Raw genomic sequence first — 24,477 nt, 5'->3', positions numbered from 1 at the left:
TGTCCTTGTTACACGTTACATGTACTTGTTATTATTATAACAACAATAAATTATGCATAATTACATGCACAGAACCTAACCATACGGTAAGTACATGTAGTTAATTAATATTACTCAGTACTAAAATGTACGATTAAGGACACCTTAAAATAAAAGCTAACCATATTATCTTCCTAGCGTTTGCGATTTCTCTACGATTTCTCACAAGTTTCAAATTTATACAGTTTCAATACAATTTCAATTTTATACAATTTCAAAACTTTTCTTCTCGGAATCACAGGTTTTTATTTCACGATGATTATTAGTGCCGTCAAATGATTAATCGCAATTAATTGCATCCAAATAAAGGTTTTTGTTTACATATGTGTGTGTATACTGTGAATATTTATGTATATATACATACACTCACATGCAGCTTAAATTTAGAAAATATTCACATGCATATAAATTTATATATTTATATTGCATATATATATATATATATATATATATATATATATATATATATATAACATAATACATTTCTATTAAATATATACATTCATGTGTTTGTATTTATATAGTAGATTTACACAGTACACGCACGTATATTACATAAACAAAAACTTTTATTTCGAATGCAATTAATCGCAATTAATCGTTCGCAATTATTCATTCATACTGTGACAGAAACAGCCTTTCATATTGCTTCTCGGTCCTATAAATCTCTCCACCCTTGTGCTCGGAGTAACCAGTAATGTCAAATATTTGGGCAGGACGCTGAGCTCGTTCTCCAGTACAGATCAGCCCAAAGTTGCTTTGTATTTCTCAGCTGATTCTTGCCAGCAGCTATAGCGTAAAATTCCTGCCACCCCCTCGAAACCAAACTCCGGATCAGTTGTGTTTTTTCACAAAAGCCTTATATGGCGTTCCTGAGAACGTCACAGCTTCCTCATTGCTTCGCGGTGAGGTCTCTTTAAGCAGACGGCTTGCGATGATCTAGTTCGAAGGAAGTGTGTCATACCGTAAAGAACCTGATGTTTTTATCCACCAAAATGAGAAAAGACTAGGATAGGAATAGATGGAGCAAAAGACGAAGAAATGTAAGGCAGCACAGGCGGTTCAAGCCATCAATTGCGCTCAGTTTATTAGGTTTGCAGAAGCGCCACGCGTCCCTCAGAGCACTCCGTATTCCTGCAGAGACTTGATTAGGACAGTGTCTTTCACGTCATTGAAAACCTTCCGGATGTTATTGGTGTCCGTGGCGCAGGTGAAGTGAGGGTAGATGTTTTTGCACTCCTTTGTCTCAGCACTCACGGCCCTCTGTTTATACATATTGCGAACGAAGTCCATGGCGTCTTGCGCGTCCCGCCGTTTGCCTGAGGGTGGCACCAAACCACAGAGGAGGGGAGGAGTTAGTACAAGCTCGGAAGGTCAGAGCGATTGATGTGGGAGGAGCACATGCAAATTACAGGGGCGGGACCAATGAAGCAAGCCAGAGGAAGAGTCTAAGCAAACACTTTTGAACGGCTATTAAGAGCTTCTGCTTGAGGAGGAATGTTTAACCCTTTCGGAGGTCAAAGTTTGGAGCAGTTTCGGTGGTTTAAAGGGATGGTTCACTCAAAAATGAAATTAGCCCGACTTTTGCTCGCATCCGAGGTGTAGGTGACTTTCCACTTTCAGACGAATCCAGTGAGAGCTATGTTAAACAATGGTTTTGTTCCTCCAAGCCTTTCAGTGGGTCCACAGCTGTTAGACTTTAACAGTTCAGAAGATTCGCTCCAGATCTCCTCCCGGCGTTTTATGATGAATACGCTCACTAAATTTCACATCTTCTGAACTGTTCAAAGCTGCCCACTGTGGACCACTGAAAGGCTTGGAAGATCAAAAACATTGTTTAATGTAACTCTCACTGGATGCGTGTGGAAGGAGAGAGTCACCTACACCTCGGATGCTTCCAGGGTGAGTAAACGACAGGCTAATTTTCATTTTTTAGTTGAACTGTCCCTTTAATGTTGTATTAAAGGAACAGTTCACTCAGAAATGACCCTGTCTCACTGACTTTGTTTCGTAAAACGCAAATGGATATCTTTAGCAGAATGTTTACACAACTCATGGCTGGGTTTATTTAATCAAAAAAGCTTGATTTCTTCTGCCTTTATTTGTTTGGTAAAATGATTATCATCAATGATACATGTTGATCAGGATTCTTAGATGAATACAGCATTTTGTAAAATAGAAATCTGTTGTAACATTATAAATGTAAACAATGTAATGCATCTCAGGTATATAAAAGTATTGCTTGCTTCATTATAGTTATTCTTTTTTTTCAATCATACCTCTGATACTTTTAAATGGTTAGAATGAAAATTCAGTTTTGCCATCAGAATATGATTAAATTATTAAAAAAATAAATTTGTCATATTTATTAACTTTTATTGTATTTTGCAGCTTCCATTTTAATTTCAGTTTAAGAAAGTTTATAAAAATTCAACATTTTCCTGTTTTTACTGTATTGTTTTTTAATCAAATAAATGTAGCCTTCGTAAGGGTTAGAGAGGTAGCGTGTTTATAAACTATTAAATACTTTAAATCACTAACTACGCATGAAATTAAAAATATATATTTATCATTTAAATAAAAAATGCTGTTCCTTTGAAAAATGCTGTTCCTTTACCAAACAATCTTGACATTTTTTTAAATGTTTTTAATGGTTTCCACAAAAATATTAAACAGCAAAATCTTTTTCAGCGCTGATAATACCAACCATTATTAATAACTGAGCACCGGAAATACTGAAAATCATTCATTAGAAAATCAGAATATCAGAATGATTTCTGAAGGATCATGAAGGACTAAAAAGTCCTAAAAAGTCAGCTTTGCATCAGAGGAATCATTTTATAACATATCACGGTAGAATTGGTCTTCTTAGGCGTACTGTCTCTTTAAATGTAACCATAACAGGCTGTCTATCTTTAAATCTCAAAGAAGGAGCTGCTCCTATCAGAGAGTCTGTTTAACGCTCTTTTTCTGCCTGTAAATGCACAGAATTGGCTATTTTTTTGGTTGCCGTTGGTAACCGGGGTAGAGGGCGAGAGATCTAAAGCGTTCAAACTGGGGCCATTTCCACGAATACTGCCTCTCTATCAGCACTAAGACACTAATATCTGTCTTACACCATCTGCTGTGAAGACCAACCTGTTCCAACTGCATTGTCAATTCCGTTTCCTAGACAACCTGATATTCTCATCCCATAATATTTAAGAGGCAGGGCAGGTTTGGGGCTCATTTACTGAACTGTTGGTGCGCAAATACTTATTTCCATACCGTCAAACCCCGAAGTAAGTTTTCAGGTCCGACGTCTTGATCTTTTCCTCCAGGATGTCCATCTTGTTCAGGAAGAGGATGATGGAGGCGCTAGCAAACCACGGCGAGTGGATGGTGGTGTAGAAGAGAGACAAGCTCTCTTTCATGCGGTTCTGGAGCCGGAGAGAGCAAGCATTCGAAGCAGAAGTTAATTAAATGAGAGCGACGAGAGATTACGCAATTTATCAGCGCTGCATGGGAAGAGAACAGGAAGGAGCATTTCAGGAAGGTGCAGACAAGCGTCAAACAATAAAACGTGAATCACCTCCATGTCAAAAAAAGACGTTTTTGCATTCATAAAATTAAGCCATTGTAAGACCACTGAGATGTTTTTGAATTGTGACATTATTTTCATGACAATTAAAATCTGTCTTAATATGAAAAATATTTATTGGATTTTTTCCTTTTTATTTTAATATGAAAAATAAGTGTTTTGTATTTGTTGTAGTGAATTAAATTCATGCTCATTTAATATTATTCCAATGATGATAATCTAATTTATTAAATTAGATACATTTCAAAAAAGCATGTATAGATGATTTTCGCATGTATGTATATATATATAAACAAATTAATCGTGATTAATCCCCTAAAAATAAAACGCTTTTAAATATACTTTTATACTGGAATGGTTTCACATTCGATCTTCAAATTAATGTAGAAGCAACATAAATACAGTGTATTTTAAATATCTGTTTAATAGCATCTTTTTAATAACTGGGTATAAAGGTATCGCTGATACCAGTACCAATATGTCATATTTCATATTTAATCTTTAAAAATACCTTAAGTAAACAATCCTGACATAAACCCATTATAATAAATGCCATATTTATCTGTTCCCCTTCATCTAGTAAAATCTACAGAATAAAGTTGTTAGAAATGAATCCTAAAAGCTATAAAAGCTACAAAATTGATTGATTTTTCTTTTTTTCCCCTTCTTTGATTAACAGACATCACATCGGCTGTCTTATTAACTTAATAAGCTGCTATAAATATATAATAATATAATTAGTATTTTATTAATTTTTAGTAAATAAGTTTGACTTTATATTGCCATTTTATTTTTCATTTTAATTCACATTTTAGTTTATTTTAGTTAGCTTTTTTTAGCCAGCGAATTACGTAACGTCACAATAAATGATTGCCTTTAAAACAGGCTTTATGACTTCGCACAAAATAGAAATGCGCTTGTTTCTTTTTTGTCTTTGAGTTGCAGTACAATATGTCTCGGTACTGATCCGAGTCCAGACCCAAAATACACCGATCAAAGCAATCGATTGAGACAAGAGAGATTCAGACAGACCGGGGAGAAGGAGACACTCACCTCCTTGTTATTCTCCTCCAGCACCTGGTCGTACTCGCTGAGCGAGGCTAAAAATATGAGCGATGTCACGTTCTCAAAGCAATGGATCCATTTCCGCCTCTCGGACTTCTGGCCTCCCACATCCACAATCCTTCAGAAAAAAACACAACAAAAACCTGGTAAGATCGAGATGTTTATTCTTAAAACTTTCTGTTTCAACCAAAACATTACACACTAACCATCACATGCTTCTACTTCCTGCTGTGTATGTATATATATATATATATATATATATATATATATATATATATATATATATATATATATATAAAACAAGTCTACCTCAAAATATACAGATAACTATATAAAATATAAAATAGTAATTTGTCTATCTGTTGCTATATGTAGTTGCTAAGGTGTTCCTAGTGGCTTTTAGCACATTGCTGTGCTGTTGCTGCGGTTTTCTAGGTAGTTGCCAGGCAGAAATTAAATCTTATTATTGAGCGCCGCTTTTCTGGTTCATGGACCCTGGGTGTTTCGAGGGAACTGCAGGGGTACTGAAATTAAAAGAATGGTTCACCCCAAAAATTTCATTTTGCTGAAAATGTATTCGCCCTCAGGCCATCCATCATGTAGAAATTTAGCACTGCACCGCTCGCTCACCGACGGATGCTCTGCGGTGAATGGGAGTCTAAACAGATGATAAAAACATCACAATAACGCACAAGTAATCCGCCTGACTCCAGTCCATCTTGTGAAGTGAAAAGCTGCTTGTTTTGAAGAAACAAACCCATAAAGGTGATTTAACTTTAAAATGGTGCTGTCAAATGATTAATCGCATTCAAAATAAATGTTTTTCTTCAAGTAATATCTGTTTATATAATATATATATATATATATATATATATATATATATATATATCAAACATGCATGTTTATAATTAAGACAAATAGTATTTTTGTCGTAAGATATAATAACACTTTTGGCCTCTAACATCAAAATCCATATTTTTTTATATATATATACTGTATGTATTACTATATGTATTTGTTACTCACATGTTTGTTTTTAACGGTTTTGGCTTGTAAACTGTTATATTTTGACTCAATGATGGATTTGTTTCTTTCAAACAATCAGCTTTTTTCTTCACAAGACATTAATTGCTGAACTGGAGTCGTGCGGATCATTTTTATCAGCTGTTGGGACTCTCTTTCTGACGGCACCCATTCACTGCAGAGGATCGATTGGTGAGCAAGTCCAAATCCGTTCTGATGAAGAAACGAACTCGTATACATCCTGGATGGCCTGAGAGCGAGCAAGATCGACTTACTTACAAAAAATGAAACGTTTGAATTATATAAAAGACGTCCATTACGGTACCTGAGGGTGATTTTCTCCACACTGAAGGAGTAGTCATTGATGCCTGTGGTGGGGAATCGGACTCGGAGCACGTCCTGGGCTGTCGGGATGAAGTCCGGGGCCGCAATGCGCTCCAAATTTGTCATATAGCTAAAAAAAATACATACTTCGGTGAAATATTTCAGAAGCGAGTGCGATAAAGTGCCACCATGTTTGCCTTTTGCTTTACTGCTGTTTGTGCTTTAGACTGCAGTTTAATTAAACGTCCTGGTTTGTTTGTGTTTCTTATCACGGCCGGGTTTGTAGAACTGAAAACACGATCAGGGAAGCAGGACGAGAGAGTGAGCAGGACACGCAGAACTGTGTAAAGGACTGATTAGGTAACGATTAACAAGAGCACGCTGATGTACTTCACAGGAAATGTGCTTAACGATAATGCCTTAATTCGAGGCTCCGGGTGAGCTTTAGCTGCATTAAAACAAAGACGTACGTTATTTTCGGCTTAGAACAATATGAAAAGTGGAACTGTGTTAATAATATATGACTGAAATAAACAGACATGTCAATTGTCAAAGAAGAGAAGAGAAAGAAAGGTCATTAATATTTGATGCAGTCCAGTGGTTTACTGAAATACTGACTTGTTTGGACTCTATGCTTGTCTAAAGATATAGCTGTATTGCCCTCCAATGGTGCTATGTGGATCTGCACAAACCTTCTCGGGGTTTTTATCATAAACATTATATATGTAAACATTTGGTAAAAAATATACTGCTAAAATTCTTGTTAGCATGGATATATTAGTATTATATATTGAATGTAGGTATTAGTGGCATCAAAAGATTAATTGCAATTTAATCACAGTTTTTGTTTATATAGTATGTGTCCTGTGTTTATTTCTTATGTATATATAAATACACGCAAAGACAGTATATATTTTTAGAATTAAATACATTTATAGAATTAAAAAAGATATAAAATATATATATATATATATATATATATATATATATATATATATATATATATATATATATAAAAAAAATATATATATATAAATATATATATACACACAATATACATGTGTTTGTATTTATATATACACATAATAAATATACACAGAACATATATATATATATATATATTACAAATAAATTAGCTAACAAAATCATCTAATAGATAACATCTATAAATACCTAATTATGTTCTAATTAATAAATAAAATATAAATAGCAATACTACATTTCATTAAAAAAGTAACAATTTAATTAATTTGTGTAATGTAAGAAGGTATTACTAATAATTTAGTATTAATAGTTTGTATTATTATTGTAATTATGATTTTCGTGCCTCATTTATTAATACTAAAAACTGCAATCAGGTCTTGAAGTTTTCAGAAATGTTGCTGTTAATATTATTAATATATTTATTACATAACTAACTAATGCTGATCGTTTCAGATTTAATAAATGATTATCATAATATAATATTACAAATGAATTTGTTTATATATTAGATAAATATTATCATTTGTTATTCTAATTAAAAAAAAAGATGCTTAAAATACTACACTCAACAGAAATGTAATAAATAATACATTCAATTCAATTCAACTTTACATTATTCTGATGCCTCTCAAATTAATATTTCATGGCCACATTTATTTATTCATTCGTTCATTTATCATGTTCTACATGCAATAAACATGCTAATGTACAGTCAGCTGGTAATTACAGTAAAATCAACCCCTGTAAAATGATACGGGCTTTGCGTCATGCTTCTGTTCACCTCACCCACGTTCATTTTTTGACAGGTATACTCACTATTCTGTAGAGTCCAGAAGCTGGTACTCTCTACGACGACTGTAACAGGCCTTGATACCATCGTCAGCCCAAAGTCGGCGGATAGCTTCCACATACATTCTGTCCAAGTGAGCCATCTGACGGACCTCCACCTCCTGAAACTGTTTCCCATATATCTATGGACATCAACGGCAGCAAATGAGGCTTGTTTATATAAATATACATTTGTATATGTCTGCTCTCTATGTGAAAAGGGCGACCGCCGCTGCTTTAAATAAAGGCTACACATCTTACGTTAAGTGTTCGAAAAAAGGCAAAAGCGAATCATTAAGAAATCGGCCTTTCGGTCAAATTGCTTGTGATATAAGCGGGCGGTTGTGCTTTTAATTTCAAGTATAGAGGGATCGCGTAATGTTTTTCTCGGGCAGGTCACCTCGTTTTGGGGGTTGGCGTAGGGGATCCTTAGGGTGCTCATGGCCACCGTCAGAGCCTTCATGGCAGTGAAGATGTTCTGGAAAACCAGTTTGGTGTAGCCACGCCGGTCTTCTTCGGAAAAGCCCTTGCCGTGAATAATCCTCATCTGCTTGATGAAAGTCGTCTTCCGCTTTCTCCGGTGCCTGAAATCCACGATAAAAAGAAATATTGCACGAAGCAGAAGAAGGAGGCAAAATATTACTTCTGAAACCAGGTCACGGAATGACAAAAATGGAGAACCGAAAAGGAATGCGACGTTCGGATGATAACATTTGAGTTTTTTTGGGTTTTTTTTTTTTTTTTTCTCACGCGAAGGAATGTTATCCGTCCTGTTAAAAGAGAATCCACAAAGCGAGATGTATTAATCGGGTTTAGACTGACAGCCGGAGTCAGAAGGTATGCAGTCGGACGTGTTCGGATGCCTTTAACCATCGCGGTGGACTTTCTCGGCCGTGAAGTGTGAAACTATTTCTCTCGTATTGTTTGGGATTGAATGATTTAAGCAGACGAGGGTTAACCGGTTATCAGCGCTCTCGCCGTTTCTCAGACGGCAAATATTTGACTGGGCGGACGATCACGAAACGCATCGGATCGAATCAGCCCGGCCAGGTTTTCACCCTCTCCATTATCACAGGGCAGGGAAAAAAAAACATGCCTGGCATGCCCTGATCGCTTGTTCTCTCAAGAATGTGTCCCTCAAGAAAGAGCTGATAAAGCGATTAGTCATACTAACTATCTCCACGTAGGAGCCATAACAATAATGGGTAGGTAACGTGACAGGTTAACAAGCAGTTAAAACAAGCTTCATTCTCCCGATTTAACATACCACAACAATAATCTGTTATTCTGGTTTCTTGATGTAGCTTCAAAAAACTAAAATATAAACAATTAAATAACTGCTGTCAAATAATAAACTGCGGAATAAAAGGTTTTGTTTACATAATATATGTGTGTGTACCTTGTATATATATATATATATATATATATATATATATATATATATATATATATATATATATATATCAAGAGACACACATACAAAATATATTTTGAAAATATTTAGATGTATTTGCATACATGTATATATTTATATTCATAGAAATTATATCATATATAAATATATTCAATAGATACATGTAAAATACCTTTGTTAAACATTTACATGCATGTGTGTATTTATATATACATAGTAAATATGCACATTATACATTATACACAAAAACTTTTTTGTGGATGCGACTAATCATGATTAATCTTATGACAACGCTAAAATAAAAATAAATTATAGAGAGAGAGAGAGGAAGCTTGATATATATATATATATATATATATATATATATATATATATATATATATATATATATATATATATATATATTTAAATGCATATTTGACTATCAATGCCTTGGTAGAAACATGCATAAACAAGTAGGCTATTTTCCTAATGGCTCACTCCCTTCACATTGAAGATGACTCAGAGAGGACATCTCAGCTCCTCAGGTGCATGTTTGCGCATCTAATAGTTTCTAAACGTTTAAACAGTAATATGTAGACACATCTCACCCAAGAGAAGCACTTTGATTTCTCTGCGTTCTCGTTTCTTCTGGTCTGCGAGGATTCTTTTGATCTCGTTGTGTACTACGATGGCGTTCTTCTCATCCTCAGACAAGCAGCAGGTGCAGGTCGTGTAGCACCATCTCCAGCAGGCCCCCATCTCCTCCACAGGACGGAAACAGCCCTTAAACCCTCTGAAAGGGGCATTAAGAGACACATATCCCATTTGACGTAAAATTAGGTCTATACGATAACCAGCACATCGAATAATGCAATAAAGCGAACAGTGCAATAGTTGTTTTGAGTCGAAACTTTTAATGAATCAATTGAACCGGCTCCGAAAACAGCCTGTGTCGGTCCGAGAGGTTCTTCAGTACGCAGGTCGTCTTTTATTTATTTATTTATTTATTTATTTATTTTTTGAGATGCGCGCTTGTAATATTATGAGAAAGTACGTCGCGTTGTGACACAGAAATAAAATCGTTTTCGAACTGTTCGAAGGAACCGAGTCGCGAAATGAACCGAACTTCCACAATAAGTAGGATTTAGCTACCCCTCGAATGTATAAAGATTCAGTTTCTGCACATAGTGCAGACTATTCGGGGGAAACCGAACTTAATTTAAAACGTAACTTTGATACCTGCTGAAAACTATTTTCGAGCGCATTTCGCAATCTCGGACTTCCCTAAGAAAAGAAGAAGAAACCCAATACGAATCTCAGGTGAGCGGGGTCTTTTATCCTACCTATAAACACAGAAACGATCCTAAATGGGGATTGTAGCATAAACGCGATGAATCGCTTACCTTCATTCGTCGACACACCTGTACGGAGTCAGTAATGCCTTTACGAAACACGACCCATTATACTCCCTCGGCCGAACTGGGTTTGAATCGACTCCTTTCTCTCGAAGTTGATTTTCTTCTTCTTCTTCTTCTTCTTCAAGAGCTTCCCCCAAAAAATTCCAAATTCTTCTGTAAGCATCACATGGTTTTTCCTCCTCCTCGGCTTCAGACGGGTCTACCTGCAATTCAGGAAAGTCCTTCTTGAACGCGGCTTGTGACTGTGAATATGGGCTGTCTCATAATCTAGTCAGCCGCCTGTAGACGGTCTTAGGGGGCGCCTTCTTGTGTTTGAGGGCTGCTGGTCTTAAGCGCGACGGTCTCCAATGTGGGCTTTAAAAAGTTTTTAGTTTGACGCGACGCGAGCTCCGCGTGACGCATGCGTGCATAAACCGAAAACCGTGCCGAGGAAAACGTGCCAGATATGAACGTCCCTCTAGGGGTGTGCTAGTCAGCATTTTTTTTGGCATCGTATCTCCCAAAAATGCCGTCTAGGTAGACTATGCTATGTGTTGAGACGTCGTTTGTAAGTGGAATGCGCGCTAAAGTGACTATATATATATATATATATATATATATATATATATATATATATATATATATATATATATATATATATATATATATATATATATATATAATAACTTTTGTAATCAACTGATATTGACAGTGAATGGGATTTACAGTGCTTAGCCAAAACCAATTATTAGTTTTGAATATCAAATTGAAGAAAACATCCAGTTTCAGGCTGAGAACCTGTTTTAGGAGTTACAAGTGGTGTTAACTTCTTGAATAGCTGCGCAGGTATTTGACCTCCCCTCTCTTGGGCTCTGGAAGTTGCTCTTTTTGTCTTCGTAGGCAGAACCGGTTTGTCAGGCCTTTCGCTGCTGTGAGATATTGAGATTGCCTATGGTCCACAGATTGCCATGGGAACCAGGTAAGTAAGTCAAAGTCCCGGAGAAAGACTTTGATTTTAAGCGCGTTTAGGAGAATCAACCAAACTGGATTGCAATTGTAATATCAACACACCTCCCATAAACCTGTGTATAGTTTTCTGTCACGTGGCTCGAAGACCTGGAGGAAGAACATCACTGAAGCACAAACCTGTCAGTTTTGCATCTGTTTCCAAACCACGCATATTTAGATCACCTTTCTCCTTCTCTTTTTATTATATATGAAATGTTTATGCTAAATTATCACTTTCTTGATGTATAATTGCTCATATAAAAGCAAGAGCAACTTATTAGTGCAATAAAGCGATAGATTTGCAAGTTCTGACAATAACTAGGCCATAAACTCCAATGATAATAATTACACATAAACTACAAGTTATTGTGAAATTTTGAAATAGCAAGATTGGAATAGTGTTCTCTTTTTGCGCTCCAAAAAAAAAGCGGCGGGCAGCTGGTTTAAAAACCGAGGTGACCTGGAAGGTAGGCTGCTTGATGGAAAATGACAGCTATTGCTTTCAGTTAACATAAGGCTAGCAGACTCAAAACAAACTTTAGAGTAAATTTGGCATCTTGGTGCCCTGCAGAGAATCAACGTGTTACTTTCAGTTGCATCTCAATATAATACGCTGTAATGTCACCACAGTAATAGTCCAGAGGTGATATGACTGATGTTTATTTGTACTTCCAGGGCGAGGAGGATATATTTTGGATGAGTATCATCATCTGTTGTGGAGTTAGCTCCAAATGCTAAATTGTTTCTTGGCATGGCTCATACTCTCACATAAAATGCAATACAATAAAGATGCAGGCATACAAGGATTATTTAGCATTGATATTAAAATGATTCAAATATTTGGGATTTGTCGAACAGCTATAAATGGCATTAAATTGAAGCATGTGCTTCTATTTAAGAAATTATGTCAGCCGTGGCTCTTTATTGCTTTTGTTCATGACCTATTTTCAGTGGAAAATGTATGTATCCTCTGTTTTTGCGTTATAGTTTTAAATGGTCATGAGATGTTTTTTTGGTTACAAGAAGACACTGGGTCATACTGCCTAAAGAATAGATGGCGTTCACGTGAATGTGTAGGCCCATGTGTTCCTGGAAATCCTTGGCATTGTATTTCATTTAGCATTTTTGACTGGTCCAGTGTTAACTGGTGCTACAGTCTATAAAACAAGTAGATCTCATATTTGACTGAGCAACGGCTTGGCATTAGCGGTGCGAGGGATTTTCAATCGCTCTTTCCATAAAGTCATCGCGCGTTCGCCAGTAGATGGCAACAAGTGACTGCATCTGAGGCTCACGTTTAATGAAGCGATTCTTTCAAAAACCCCATTCAGGAGCGGACTTCATTCACATCCGATTCAAAAGCAAGACTGTAGGAATTCATTGTAAGTGCTAGCCATTGAATATCGTTAATTTGTAAAAATTACGCACAGTGAGTTCTGTCCTAGGTTGGAAAATCGCCAAAACAGTAGGCTACAAATTTTGGTAGCGTCGCACATTTTATTAGCGCAGAGATGAGTATGTGTGTTTTGTAAAACATGTACGACTGGTTTTTATCTCTAGAAGCACAGTTAAATAAATGTTGACTGATTACAAAGAAATCCTGAGTATTTTCAATACTTTCTTGAAAAGTGCAAAGTATTGAAAATACAAAATATGTAAATTATAAAGCACTATAAAAGCATTTTTACAACACTTGGGCCAAATTCTAGAAACACATAATGTAATAATTAGCCTAGTGATCAAGTGCTGAGAACACCGGTGTGAGGTGTTGGACTCACTACAAATGGCAGTGCAATAAAAAAAGTGCATTATATTATTAGGAGGGTGCATCTGAATACCTACATAGGTGAAAACAGCATGGAAAGGCTGGTATGTCTGAATTCATACAGCATTCATGAAACAACAGGCAAAAGTACCTGAATGACCTCTGTCGAAGATTCGGAAGAGTGCTTCTGAACACTTTGCTATCCCATGAGGCCACAGGAGACTATTTGTGCGCAGCAGTGAAGTAAAACAACTAAAGCCGTGGGTCCATGACCAAGGCAACATGGCAAATGTAGTACTTGCAAATTACACACGTTCATACTATATAGTGAATACCTCTTTAAGGGTTGAAATTTCGCTGCATGGAGAAACTGTCTGACACACAATGACACTTCACTCGACAGGTCTGGCTCAGGGCCTTACGTGAAACACCACGGTTCTCTTTTTGCGGTATACCTACCTTCCCTCTCGGTCTTGGTAGAGAAATTCACAATGACAAAGTTGCAGCTAAATTTTATGTTGAACTGAAGCAAAATAAGACTATAGATTCATTTAGCAGTTACTTTGAGATGTTAAAGTGACACTGTAAATGATTTTTACTGCATTAAATAAATTGATGCTAGAGCTTTTCTGCCTTACCAAAACAGCTTTCTAAGCCGTGTTTTTAAGTATAAAAAATGTGTAAAGTCAGCTTTCATTATATATATATATATATATATATATATATATATATATATATATATATATATATATATAAATTTAAATATCCTTATTTTAATATGTGAATATAGGTTAGTTATTATGAAGCAGAAAGCTATAACACATAATTACAGTTTGTGTGCTCAGTTATAAATAATCATAATAATAAAATTGTTTGTCTGAAGAGTATGCAAACGTGTCTCCGTAAAATATGAATGTTTCATGGATTGGCATTGGGATAAATAGAGTCTGATGCTGAGTGCCGTGAAGTTGCGTCTCATTAAAACATCCCCAGTCTTCTAAGGCCTTGATGAGGCGGTATCTTTAATATCAGTGAAGACTGTCCGGATGTTTTGGTGTTTGTGGCGCAGGTGAAGTGGCAGTAGACTTTTTCTTTTTTTGTCTCATTACAAACTGCTTTTTGTATATATAATTGTTCTATGAACTTCATGGCGTCTTGAATATCCCGACGTTTTCCTGAAGGCGGCGCCAAATCATAGAGGAAAGGAAATGAGACGAGTCAAACACGGAGGTCACACACATAATTCTGCTTTACACTTGACTGAATGTGCACCGATATACCGTTAAATTGAGGAAAGTACGTTTTTAGGTCAGAGAACTGAATCTTCTCAGCCAGGATGTCCGTTTTGTTTAGGAAGAGGATGATGGAGGAGTTGACAAACCATGTTGAGTGGATGGTAGCGTGTAGAACAGCGACAAGCTCTCTTCCATACAGTTCTGGAGGCAAGAAGAGCAAAAGTACACCGATTAATCATTAAACAGGAAGGACTGTAGACATATGAGGAGACGGGAAGAAGCGTACATCTTTGTTATTCTCCTCCAGAAGTTGGTCGTACTTTCGCTGAGGGGAGCCAGAAATATGAGCGACATCACATTTTCAAAGCAATGAATCCATTTCCTTCTCTGTCCTCTCTGACCTCCGGCGTCTACAATCCTGAAAAGACAGACGGACCAGAAATCAAGTTCAGTTATCTCGTCCACTTTTCTATTGGGTTTTCCTTTAAATCAGGTAGTGGCTCACCTTGATTTACTTGAACATTTGGTCTTGTCAGTTGACAATGCACAGAATGTCAATAGAGTAACGCTGTTTGTATTTCAGTATATGATGCTATCATTAGTTAAAGAGATAATTCTTTTAAAAATGAACTAACCTTTCCACACCTTTCTCAGAAAGAATAAAAGATCATCTAAAGAATATTAAAACATACTCTTGAAGATGATAGATGTATTTCTGTTTCTTGGTTTCATAAAAAAAGTCTTCATTTGTGTTTCGAAGATGAATGAAGTTCTTATGGAGTTTGGAACAACTTGAGGGTGAGTAATTAATGACAGATTTTCATTTTTGAGGAACTATCCCTTTAAGGAGGCGTGATTGCTCATTGCTGTACCTGAGAGTTATCTTCTCCAAAGAAAAGCAATGGTCTGTGATGCGGTGGTAGGAATCGGACATGAAGAACATCTTGAGGCGTAGGGATGTAGTCTTGAGTTGCGATCACGTCCAAATGATCAATAAAGCTTTGAAAAAGACATCATTTATACACTTTGATTGAAAATCCACGTGCCAAACCTTATCTCCGCATTTATTTGCATAACATTGAGAAAAGAGACAAAGATGCAGGTAGTCAGGAAAAAGGCAGAAACTGTTAAACACACTTACTATTTAGTGGAGTCTAACAGTTGATACTCCTAAATCGACTGTAACAAATCTTTAAGCCTTTGTCTGCCCATAGATGATGAATAGCCTCTACATAACTTCTCTGAAGCTGTGTTATCTGATGTATATCCAGATCCTGGAACCACTGGGCATAAATCTATGGATATTGCAGACTCAATGAGACTGACAATACATTACAGCTTAAGATCCAATCTGGTGCGTATATAAAAATTATATGGATTTTTCAGCTGTTAGTATGCATGTAAAAAATAAATACAATTCCTGTTCTTATATACAGCGGGGGAAATAAGTATTTGACACATCAGCATTTTATCAGTAAGGGGATTTCTAAGTGGACTATTGACACAAAATTTCCACCAGATGTAGCCAACAAGCCAAGTAATGAATTCAGATAAAGAAATCAGAGCATTTAATTATATAAGTTGAGCAATAATAAATAAAGTGAAATGACACAGGGAATAAGTATTGAACACACATTATTTAATACTTTGTAGAAAAGCCTTTGTTGGTGATTACAGCTTCTAGACGCCTCTTGTATGGAGAGACCAGTCGTCTGCATTGCTCAGGAGTGATTCTTGCCCATTCTTCCACACAAATGGTCTTTAAATCTTTAAGGTTTCTTGGACCTCTTTTATGATCTTTGATCTTCAGTTCTCTCCATAGATTTTCTATGGTATTTAGGTCAGGTGATTGACTGGGCCATTCAAGCAACTTGATTTTCTTTCTTTGAAACCACTTCATTTGTTTCCTTGGCCTTGTGTTTGGGGTCATTGTCTTGCTGAAATGTCCACCCTTTTCATTTTCAGCTTTCTGGTAGATGGCAGCATGTTGGTATGGTGTTCTTGGGTGGTGGGCAGTGCCATTTCTTCTCCAAACATGGTGTATGTAGAATGACTGCCAAAAAGTTCAATTTTGCTTTCATCTGACCATACTTTAGTCTCCCAATAATCCACAGGCTTCTCTAAATGCTCTTTTGCAAACTTTAACCAGAGCCCAACATGCTTTTTATTCAGCAATGGAGTCTTATAGCGTGGTGGCGTGCATGGATGCCATGGCGGTTTAGTGCATTGCTTATAGTTTTCTTTGAAACAACAGTACCTGCTGATGCAAGGTCTTCCTGAAGTTCTGCTTCGAGTGGTTCTTTGCTCTTGAGAACTCTCCTGATTATTCTTTGGACTCCTCGGACAGGGATCTTACGGTGGCAGCACCTGATCGTGGCCGGTTTATGGTAAACTTGTACTCTTTCCATTTCCGGATTATAGCCCCACAGTGCTCACAGGAACATTCAGCATTCTGGAAATGCACCTATAACCATTCCCATCAAAATGCTTTTCAATGATAAGATTGTGAAGATCTTGAGAGTTCTTTGATTTTGCCCATCATGAAGTCTTTCCTGTCTGCCTCCTGGATAATGAGAAGCCTTTATAGGCCATCATAAAGCAGCCGATATCAATTAGTACTGATAGAGGCAGGGTTTCTCTATCAATACTGGCCAGTTCAGGTGATCTCCTGGCTTTCTATGCCATTTTGCACCTTATTATCTTCATGCGTTCAATACTTATTCCTGTGTCATTCCACTTTATTTATTATTACTCAACTTATATAATTAAATGCTCTGGATTTCTTTATGTGAATTCATTACTTAGCTTGTTGGCTACAACTGGTGGAAATTTTGTGTCAATAGTCCATAGAAATCCCCTTACTGATAAAATGCTGATGTGTCAAATACTTATTTCCCGCTGTATATTTTGATATTTATCCATAATAAAGCTAATACAATGCGTCGATATAAAATGATCTAAAATGGGCTCTAAAACCCATTTTGGTCTCTCGTCACCTGGATTCTGTGGGTTGGGTAGAAGAATCTTAAGCGTTTTCATGGCATCTGTCATTTGCACACATAGATTGGAAGATGTTCTGAAAAACCAGTTTAGTGTAGCTACATCTCTCATTTTCAGTATCCGCTTCCATTAATGATCTTCATCTGCTTCATAAACGTCGTCTTTCCACTTTCTCCATTACCTAAATGAAAGCAAAAAGTATCATGCTTCAACATTAGAGACCTTCAAACAGGAAACCGAGAAGAGAAGAAAATTACTTAACTACATTTTACATGGCTCCAATAGCCTTTTGAGATCATGTTCAGTGGAATGTATTGTATCTGAACAATCAAAGTTTTAATTGCGTATTGTCTTTCGAAAAGCTCAGGTGTATCTGGGTGTATCTGAGAGTTTGTTTTATGTTGAAACCAGAAAATATCTGTATGTACTGTATTACAATAATGTTACTCCTGCTTTAGTGAGCAGGAACAGGAACTGAAGTCACACATTCACTAAAACTACACCGGGATCAAAAAAGTGAAAGTTACTCTGAGTGTTTATAACTACAGTCTAATCAGCTCTTATAGGAACACCTGTGAAATTACCCTCAGAGATGATGCTAACAAACCCATTATGACATTTACTGACAGAACATTTAGGTGCTATTACTTTCACTTTAGAAAAAAACTGTGAGCTAAGTTAAAATAGGCTGTTTACAATGTTAATACAGTTCAAATAAAAATATAATAATAATAAAAAACCACAAACAGAATCATCTCACCTAATAAAGCACCTTGATTTCTCTCCTTTGTTTCACTCTTCTGCTCCGCAAGAATCGTTTGATTTCATTATTTATGTCGATGGCGATTCTCTCCTCTTCAGACAAGCAACAGAAGCATGCACATACATAGTAATGACCCATTTCTCCACAAAAATGAAGTAACTACGAAAACATAAACAACTGGTTAATATTATTATAATATTATTCAAATGGCCACGTAATATGTTTTGACCTGGTTTAAAGCTAGTCTTTTGCTTGTTTTATGCTGGTTCTTTGGTGGTTTAAGCTGGTCCTTAGCTGGTCCTTGGTGCTGGTCCGACCAGCAAACCAAACAAAGGACCTCTTTAAACTCATCCCAGCTCATACCTAACCAGTATATACAGTCAACACATATGCTACTGAACAATATCCGTGCTATCTTGTTAAAGTTCTTCTATGGACAAAAAATACACTTTTTACTGTACTGTGTTTCACTGTAATACGCAACCACAGGAACTTAGTAAAAATGACAAGAGAAACACTCACCTTTAATTGTGTAAAACCTACGTGATGAAATGGTAATCCATCTCTCTCCAAAACAAACAATGGCTGTACCACAGCGAGGTTTTCCCAAACAGAGCTTTGTCAATTTAGTCACATTAGTTCACTACAGACAAACTACTTGCATTTCCTGAAAGTCTGCTTTTACAGTGTAATATGCAAGGTATGTTATGAGCAGAAGATAACCAATGGGAAGTCAGAAGAATGAACCATGACATTATTCATAAAAGCTTAGTAACTATTTAAAGTGACCAACACAATTTTTTTATTAAGAATATCTCTTTTCATAGTGTGTTGTTGATTTATTAGATCATAGCTAGTTATCTAACAAAGGATATTGGTAGGACTTTTGTCACATTTACAAGCAGTTAAAGTGCCACTGCCGAAATATATTACATTTTGAGTTATTTTGGCCAAAACAATGATTTACTGTTGGTTGTAATAATTTTTACTGTATTGTACCAGTATAGTCAAATTCCACAATGATAAACTGATAATGTTCATTTCACTTTCAGGATGAGGAGGAAATATTTGTGCATAGATTGGAAAGATGGTTGTTGTGGAATTGAGTGTTTTTACATTTACAATTTTTTTACATTTTCATTTTATATAGGTTTTTATAAAATAAGTTTTTCAAATCATGGGTTATCTACAGTAAACATAATTTATACTTTTATACTGTACAGACTTTTTGCTATAGACCTGGAATTTTACCATTTACTTGAGGAGTTTGATTGACAAATGTTCTGACCAATTATAATGCAGCATCCACCATTTGTCCAAACCAAGAAATCGGAAGGAGTAGATTGATGTCTGTGGTCTTAAACTTTGAAAAATGATGTGTATTGACTTATTTTCATGGTTGAAATAACATACATTCTGAGGTTCATTAATGTTTATTTTATGTTTTAGTAAATATAAACTGTTTATTTTAACATGTAGTAAGAATATTACAGATATTGAATGATGTATAAATAATTGTATAAATATACTGCATAGTATCAACCAAAAGATGAACTGATTCTTATTAAAGATCAGAAGTGAATCAGTCAAGTGCAATGAAGTGTTTAACATTAATAACATACAGGAAGTAAATTAGACTGCTGTACCATTTAGGATCAACTGCGCGGATACAATATACTGATTAACATCTGGTTTTCACCCCAACCCAAGTATTGCCAAGTTTACCACAAATAATGATTTTCTCACTTGGAGGTCTATTAGTTATTTGATTTTTTGAATTTTCACACAAACTCCCATTTTATAATCAGTGTCACAGTTTGCACTGCTCAACAAGTCTCTTAATTACCACTGTGTTTGTTACTGTATGATGAGAAAGTATTTTGTGAGATTGCAGAAATCGTGTTGTAATAAGGAAATCAGTTGCATCATGTGCTTAGTAGAAGCGACTGTGGTTCTTCTACAGTGCAGGCGCTCTGCAACCGATGAACATTATAGTCCAAAACTTTTCACAAACAATTCATTTCTGCAGTTGTTATAAGTAACAATGCAGTAAGGTTTCCAAGGGTAATTCCACATTTCATAAGCAATTGTGGCGGTTGGCATTTTACATTGAAGTCTCGTCTTAGAAATATATAATATATAATATAAATTACATAACATTATCATGGCCTATGTAGTCGGCAGGAACAAGGCGTGCGGATCCATTTGCACACTTTACTAGAAAGACGTGATCAAAAATGCAGGCAGAGAATTCGAAACACCAGCAAACAGGTATGGCAAAGGCAAAACACAAGAACAGTCCAGTAAACAAACAGGGTTGATCGACTGCCAAATATAATCTCACTACTTTTCAATGAACTGCAAGGCATCATAAATGTCTTAATGTTTTCCTGAAGAGTGGCGCCAAACCACAAAAGAAAGTAAAAAGGAAAGAATTGGATCAAGATATAACAAACAAAGATCACACATATAAAGCTTTTTTTGTGCGTTTTGTATACAAAATCTGAGAACTGAATCTTCTCAGCTAAGGTGTCCTTTTTGTCCTTTTTTTTGGCAAAAGAAAGCTATGCTCCTTTTCGAGACTGGATGTCTTTAAATATACAAATCTTGTGTAATCCCAGGCTATCTTGTAACTAAAGCACATTTAAATTGCAATAAACCGGCTGGCATGTAGAGGCCGCAACAAGGAATCTGCCTGTCCTGCACCATGCTTCTTCACAGTGCCTGAGGACTGCTTCATGCCCTTCAGTTCACCTTCTACAGTTCATACTTCAGGTATTCCTTAGCCTTCCTTTCTTGCGCTTTCTATCAGGGGGTCCAATAGAGGGCAGTTTTGGGAGGGATGAAAGGGCTGCTTTACACCTGATGGTTTGTCAATCTATCTCTAGCTTCTTCTCATCCAGTTTGAGTGATAGCGAGGTTAAAGTAATGCCAATATCAAAACCAAATTTCACTTACGTTAGTGTAGTAGTTTTGGATAAGCCGAGTTAGCTCTTGAGATATGCCGTGAAATATTCTGAAATATACTCCAAGGCTGTCCTGTGGATGCTGATGATATGTTTTTGAAAAGTTAATGTAGAGTTGTCTTTTGCTACTCCATGGATTATTCTTAAGACAAAGATTTGATCAATGTAGCACCTTTCTTTGGCTGAAGCCTGCCTACTCATTTCTTAGTTTCTTATCCAACTGCTTCTGTTAATAAAGGTGTTTGTGTCTGAAGAGTATGCAGCGTGTCTCCATTAAAATATGAATGTTTCATGGATTGGCATTGGGATAAATACAGTCTGATGCTGGAGTGCCGTGAAGTTGCGTCTCATTAAAGCATCCCCCAGTTTTCTAAGACATCGATGAGGACCGTATCTTTAATATCAGTGAAGACTGTCTGGATCTTTTTGGTGTTTGTAGAGCGCGAGTGAAGTAGCAGTGAACTTTTTCTCTTTTTGTCTCATTACAAACTGCTTTTTGTATATATAATTGTTCTATAGACTTCATGGCGTCTTGAATATCCAGCGTTTTTCCTGAAAGCGGCGTGAAATCATAGAAAGAAATGCCAGCGGAGTCAAACACGGAGGTCACACACATAATTCTGCTTTACACTTGACTGAATGTGCACCAATATACCGTTAAATTGAGAAGAAAGTCACGTTTTAGGTCAGAGAACTGAATCTTCTCAGCCAGGATGTCCGTTTTGTTTGGGAGGATGATGGAGGAGTTGACAAACCATGTGAGTGGATAGTCGTGTAGAACAGCGACAAACTCTCTTCCATCACAGTTCTGGAGGCAAGAAGAGCAAAAGTACGATTAATCATTAAACAGGAAGGACTGAAGCGTATGAGAGGCGAGGAAAAAGCGTACATCTTTGTTTATTCTCCTCCAGAAGTTGGTGCGTGCACAAGCTGAGAGCCAGAAATATGGCGACATCCCACATTTTCAAAGCAATGAATCCATTTCCTTCTCTGTCCTCTCTGACCTCAGCGTCTACAATCCTGAAAGACAGAGCGGACCAGGAAATCAAGTTCAGTTATCACAAATCACTTTTCTATTGGGTTTTCCTTTAAATCAGGTAGTGCGCATCACCTTAATTTACATTGAACATTTAGTCTTGTCGATTGTCAATGCACAGAATGTCAATGAGAGTAACAGCTGTTTGTATTTCCAGTATATGATCACTATCATTAGTTAAAGAGATAATTCTTTTAAAAATGAACTAACCTTTCCACACCTTTCTGAAAAAGAATAAAAAGATCATCTGAGAATATTAAAGACACCACTCTTGAAGATGATAGATGCTATTTCTGTTTCTTGAGTTTCATAAAAAGAAGTCTTCATTTGTGTTTAGAAGAGTGAATGAAGTTCTTATGGAGTTTGGAACAACTTGAGGGTGTGGTAGTGTGGCAGAATTTTTTCATTTTTGAGGAGCTATCCCTTTAAGGGCGTGATTGCTCATTTGCTGTACCTGAGAAGTTATCTTCTCCAAAGAAAAGCAATGGTCTGTGATGCCGGGGTAGAGTGAGGGCGGACAGCAGAAGAGAACATCTTACAGAGCGTGAGGATGTAGTCTTGAGTTGCGATCTTGGTCCAAATGATCAATAAAGCTTTAGAAAAAGAAGACATCCCATTTATACGCTTTGATTGAAAATCCATGTACCGAACCTTATCTCCGCATTTGTTTGCATAACATTGAGGAAAAGAAGACAAGATGCAGGTAGTCAGGAAAAGAGCAGAAACTGGTAAACACACTTACTATTTGGTAGAGTCTAACTAGACGTGTCCCCTCTTGCATGACTGGCACAAATCTTTAAGCCTTTGTCTGCCCATAGATGATGAATAGCTCTACATAACTTCTCTGAAGCTGTGTTATCTGATGTATATCCAGATCCTGGAACCACTGGGCATAAATCTATGGATATTGCAGACTCAATGAGACTAAACAATACATTACAACTTCAGATCCAATCTGGTGCGTATACAAAAAATTATATAGATTTTTAAACTTATTGTTATGCATGTAAAAAATAAATACAATTTCCTGTTCTTATATATATTTGAAGTATTTATCCCATAATAAAGCTAACACAATCGTCGATATAAAATGATCACAAAATGGGCTCCCAAAACACATTTTGGTCTCTAGAGTCACCTGCGTTCTGTATGGGTTGGAGTAAAGGGAATCTTAAGCGTTTTCATGGCATCTGTCATTGCACATAGATTGGGAAGATGTTCTGAAAAACCAGTTTAGATGTAACTACATCTCTCATTTTCCGAGTATCCGCTTCCATTAATGATCTTCATCTGCTTCATAAACGTCGTCTTTCCGCTTTCTCCACGTACCCTAAATGAAAGCAAAAGTATCATCACTTCAACATTAGAGACCTTCAAACAGGGGAAACCAAGAAAGGAAAAATTACTTAACTACATTTTACATGGCTCAATAGCCTTTGCAGGGGATCGTGTTCAGTGGAATGTATTGTATCTGAACAATCAAAGTTTGTTACGTATTGTCTTCGAAAAACTGATTCTGGGTGTATCTGAGAGTTTGCTTTATGTTGAAACCAGAAAATATCTGTATAACTACTGTATTACAATAATGTACTCCTGCTTTAGTGAAAGCGAACAGAACTGAGAGTCACACATTTACTAAAACTACACCGGGATCAAAAAAAGTAGAGAAGTTACTTTAGTGTTTATAACTACAGTCTAATCAGCTACCATAAAGGAACACCTGTGAGGAAATTACCCTCAAGGAAGTGATGTAACAAACCCCCATTATGACATTTACTGACTGAACATTTGGTGCTATGATTGCTCGCTGAGAAAAAACTGTAGGCTAAGTTAAAATAGGCTGTTTACAATGTTGTACAGTTCAAATAAAAAAATAATAGCAACTAAAAAACCTGACAGAATCATCTCACTAATAAAAGCACCTTGATTTCTCTCCTTTGTTTCCTCTTCTGCTCATGAGATGCGTTTGATTTCATTATTTGTAATGGAGTGGCTGATTCTCCTCTTCAGATAAACAACAGAAGCATGCACATACACTTAGTAATGACCCATTTCTCCACAAAAATAG

At 36.4% G+C, this 24,477-nt stretch overlaps 3 pseudogenes; all 3 read right to left on the bottom strand.

The window, feature by feature from the left end:
* Positions 1 to 523: 523 nt before the first annotated feature.
* LOC122327863 lies at positions 524 to 10,833 on the bottom strand (annotated as a pseudogene).
* Positions 10,645 to 18,545, bottom strand: LOC122327222 (annotated as a pseudogene).
* Positions 18,546 to 21,712: 3,167 nt separating this feature from the next.
* Positions 21,713 to 24,174, bottom strand: LOC122327221 (annotated as a pseudogene).
* Between the last annotated feature and the right edge of the window lie 303 nt (positions 24,175 to 24,477).

Source organism: Puntigrus tetrazona, chromosome 22 (genome assembly GCF_018831695.1).
Source record: "Puntigrus tetrazona isolate hp1 chromosome 22, ASM1883169v1, whole genome shotgun sequence".
NCBI lineage: Eukaryota > Metazoa > Chordata > Actinopteri > Cypriniformes > Cyprinidae > Puntigrus > Puntigrus tetrazona.
This window is presented reverse-complemented; position numbering and strand designations above follow the sequence as displayed.